Here is a 5,192-nt window from a genome sequence, read left to right on the forward strand (position 1 = left end):
TAAATAAATAGCAATCCAAAGGTGCAACTTTTGCAATAATTTAAGGCTAAATAGGATGGAAATCCAGGTCTCCTTACCCCTAATTAGGAGCCCCGTTCGGTTTAGCCACGTGTATAACGATGACATATAATAATGTGTCCTATTGGTACTCTTCTCCTACACAACTCTCCCCAGAATTTGAGGCTGGGAGGATATGGCAAAAGTCATTTCATTCATCCTCCTGCCCCCAAGACCAATGCTCACTTACCTCCTGCCCCAAAAACCAATCTTCACTGACAAGACAGAAGAGAGAAGCATATGGAGGGGGCAAGGAAGGTTCATTCTATTATCCATATCTCCTTGGGAAAACATTCTTCTCTCCACTCCAGCAGTCTAGGAAAATTAAGCAAAGAATGCTTAGTTAATCACTGACTTTTTTACTTTAAAGACCTTGTTCCCAGAGTTACCATGAAACACTAAAAAAAAAAAAAAGAAGAAAAGTTAACAGTTCTTGGGGGTCAAGGAAAGCTGAGTTCAAGTTAAAATAACTTATATACTTCTACCATCCCTAACACACAAAAACATATAGAGAAAAACACATCCCTACAGCCAACCCATCTGATAGTTTGCTATATTTACCAGTCAATTCACTGACAGTTCTGGCCCTGTTCCCATTCTGAGAGCAGATTGTCCTCAGGCCCCCCATTCAGAATGCAAATAATGCTCAAGCAACAGAGTACCCAATACTGGCCTTAGCACTAGACTATTAAACTAGGAGACAGAATTCATGTCTCTGAGCTCTTATGTGATCTTTGGCACATTGCCTGTCCCCTGTTAGACCTCAATTTTTAAATCTGTGAAGTGGAGATAATAATAGTACAGATTTTAAATTTGAGGTGTAAAGAGTTTATGTAACATGTACAAGGACACATGGGTATGAATGAGTGGCAAAACAGAGGTTTGAACCTCAACTGCCTGTTCCAGCTACACGATCCAGCCTTGAGACAATGACATTTTTACAGATGAGGAAAATGAGGCCAAGGAAGGGACAAGCAACTTGCCTAAGGTCATTCAGAGGAGCTCAGACACGAGCCAGGACTCCTGTCTCTAGTCCATGGCTAAGACCAGCAGCAGTAGTGTTGTAGTGTCCATAGTCGATTCTTCCGGGCTCAAGGTGGTGAGAGAAAGAAAAATATGGAGCATGGAGAAGAGTACAGTCAAGTCCATCTCTGGGTCCTTTGTGTGCCTTTGTAAGAGAATGTAACTCACACCAGAATTGTGACTTGGTACATGGAAGAAGAACTGATTTCAATACCTACCATCTCCTCAGCAGGTTCCTCTGTCAGACACACCTATATGACTACATGACAGCCTTGGATAAGAGAGCTCCCAGCAGCAGCAGGGCAAAGCTACACAGTGCCTACTTACTAAGACTTTTTTCCAAAGGGGTAGGCCATTGGCTAGGTTCCAAAGATTAAAAGGCCTCTAATCAAAACTACTAGTGTTTGCAACACCAAGATACATACAGAAGTCAAGCCTTGCATTTCTAACAAGTAATAAGTCTGTAAATGCCCATGTAGAAACTACAGAACCCTGGATTGGAACATTATGGGCAATTGATGTTTTGTTACATATGTTTCATTTGAATCCCATCCAGTCACAAATGTACATTCATGCAAATGTCTCTTCCTCTAGCACAGACATAGACTAAAATGCCACTTAGGGCTCAGACTTAGCAGACAAGCCAGCATTCAAAACCTGTCTGTGAATGAGCTTTACAATCTGAAGCTGCTGCCAAGACAGTAATCATGAGGCATCAGATTTGTATTTCACTGCTCCATCATGTCCAGCCTCTCTGCCTCCAGACAAGGATAAGAGAATTCCACTGGTCCTTCTCCCACTGCTTACAAAGGCCTTTTGCCAAACGTTTTCAATAATGAGTGCAAAGCTAGAAATTAGCTCCTTTGGAGTAAATAGAAAGAATAACATTGCAAATTGCTTCAGTAATTATCTTTCCACCTGTGTTGATCTCCCCAATGGATGTTATGGGCATCTTTAAAAAAAATTAAGTAAATAAAAGAGGTAAACAACAAAGTTGGAGATATTCTTCTATATATAGATAATATATAGCCTTCTATATACTAATTCACCAAAAATTGTGTCTACTTCCCAGATTTAGCAGAGAGTCCATGGTCAAGATGAGAATGGAATCATATTTGGCAAGAGATTCACAGTATGAATCACTGGTCCACACTCCATATCTCAAATTGTAAAACAGATTGGCTGCAATGTAGAATCAGTGAATTAATGACTTATGTGCTTTCACAGTTGGAAGGGGCCTGATATTCCTCTAATCAAATCCCTCAGTTTACAGTGGAGGTTATTAAGACTCAGAAAAAATGAAGGGACTGGCCAGAGATCACATAGATAATGAGACTAATCAGTGAGAATGTGGAACCCAAATTTCTGACTCCCAGGATGCTTCACTTCATCTATTTTCTCCATACAACCCCCAGGAAATAGACACATCTTCAGCTTTCCTTCTGGAAATGTTGTTCCACTTCCCTCTAATTCCTTCCTTACATTTTCTTCTATTTTATTATTTACTTCAACTTATTTTAACAGTTAATTTCCTTTATTTTTCACCCATTGTACACTACTGGCAGAACAAAAGAAAATTAATTTAACATTAAGAAGGCAAGGTTTCAGTAGGAACCAGAAAAGAATTTTAATCACAGCAGAGGTTAAAGAACAGCTTTAAAAGTGAAATGGCTACTTTCCTATTTTCAATGACATAGGGTTGGTCCTCTCTGAAGAGAGAAAATTAATTAAATGAACCCTATTTTTCAATAATATTATAGTTAACCTTTTAAAATTCCCACCTCAATGAATTTTTCCCCATATCATTCTTCATGCTTTTTCATCTCCTTTCCTTTGTATTAAAGATGGCAAAAAAAATATGTCTTGCTAAGGAAATGTTTCAATGAAAATAGAATTTTTAATTTTTTTCTTGTAATAAAGCAAAAAAAAAATAAGTAAATAGATAGGCAAATAGATAAAACTTAGGGTCAAAATCTTTACTCTCCTATTTATCTCCTAATTTCTTCCTTGTAGGAGAATTGACACCAATATCTATCGTTGGCATTATGGAACTCAGGAGTCTAAGAATATCCAATAAACAGGAATTAAAGGACCCAGACATCTAGAGGGTCATGATGTAAATGAAAATGTGACTGTTCTGCAAGACTCCAATGGATAGAACAAAAATTGATGGGTGGGATTTACATGGGTTCAAATTTCAAATCAAGACAAGGGGGATGGTTTTGACACAGATTTTCCAAAATTAAAATCAGTTGCCTCCATAACTAATGATTTATATGGGTAGTTGAGGAGTTAAGATTCCTTCCAAACTTGAGCCATCATATATCAGTGATCTGGTCACTTTAGCAAGTATGTACTTTCCGAAAACATAATGTTTGTACCACTGATATATTACGATTATTTTAGGTGGTATACGGATAAACATTTAAAATTTGAATAGTTATATTTAATTTTTAAATGTATCAATTATGTTTATGATGATGCAAAACATCCTTTAAATATATATTTATCGGAGACTCTCACTTCAGTTATGGCAGACCAAATTGTAGTATACCATTTGCCAACCAAAAATACCTAGAAAAACTGGAAAAATATTTTTAAAAACTATTTGAAGATTTCACTAATAAGAAAGCTATATAAACCCTTTCATACCAACTCTCCTACAGATAACTATATACTGTGGACCAGAGAATGAACAAAAGCAGCCAGATTTTAGAGGAGAGATGATATTTCAAAAAGGTGAAAATATGGGATGAGATGAGTTTGCTGTTTTTTCAGTTTTGAGCTTGAGGGCTGGCCATAGGCTACAGTAGGTAGCAAAAAGTAACAGATATAGAGGAAGAAACAGACAATTCCCAGTGATAGTTTGAGATTTTAATACCCTGGTCAAGACAATTAAAACAAATAACCAAAATACCAGTTAAGGCAAAGATGACACTCTCGACCACCTTGACTTAGTTATTATTTGTAGGATTTCACCCAATAAATGCCAAATACACATTCTTTCTAAGTACACATAGTATTTTTACAAATATAGACAATATACTGGGTTATAAAACAAGCCCCATTAAATTTAAAGAATGAATTCACACAGAGTATATTCTCTAAGTACAATGGAGTAAAACTAGAGATCTATTCTATATATATATAAGCCTAATATGCAAAGTGTCCCCTCGGGAGTTCGCTCACCCAGGAGTTCGATCACTCACTATGACATGTACTGACCACCAGGAGGGATCGCAGAATAAAGTAAGGCCCCAGCCAGCAACCAGCAGCCAGGGGAAGGGAGGTCCTGGCCAGCAGCCGGCAGCGGCTAGGGACCCTACCCATGCACAAATTTTGTGCGCTGGGCCTCTAGTCAATAATAATAAGAGGTCTATAAACCCTTAAGTAATTACAAATTAAACTAGACACTTTTAGTTATACCACAGGGCAAAGAAGAAATCATGTCAGAAAGTAGAAAATATTCTGACATCTATGATAATGAACATGCAACATGTCAAAAATCTCTAGGATGCATATAAAATGGTACTTATAGAAAAAGTTAGCTTTAAATGCTTATAGTAAAAATAATAAAGGTCTAAAATATCAATGACTTAAGATTCCACACTTTAGAAATCTATAAAGAGAAGTAAGTAAGTAAGAAGAAAATAATAATAAAGATAAGAAAAGAAATAAATATTAATAGAGCCAAAATTTGTTCTTGGAAAGAATAAACAAAATTGGTTATCTCCTAGCTAGACTGGTCTAGAAAAATGAAAGAGAAAAAAATTATCATGATTAAGAATGGAAGAGGGATTATCACTCAACCTCTACTGAGGTAAAAAGGAAAACAGGGGAACATCATGAGCAATTTTGTGCAATAAATTTGACAACTTAGATGAAATGGGAAAATTATTTGAGCTAACAAATGGTCAAGTAGAATATCTGAATAGCCTTTTATCTACTACTAGAAAACTAAATTTGTTTCTTATCATAAACCTTCCCACCAATAAAATATAGGAAAAGATGGTTATACTGATAAATTCTAACAAAATTTAAGGAAGAAATAACATCAGACTTTAAATATTTTACAAGTTGTTATATGAGCCAGGAAAATGCTAACACAAAGT

The sequence above is a fragment of the Myotis davidii genome, unplaced genomic scaffold, assembly GCF_000327345.1.
Source record: "Myotis davidii unplaced genomic scaffold, ASM32734v1 scaffold13, whole genome shotgun sequence".
Taxonomy (NCBI): domain Eukaryota; kingdom Metazoa; phylum Chordata; class Mammalia; order Chiroptera; family Vespertilionidae; genus Myotis; species Myotis davidii.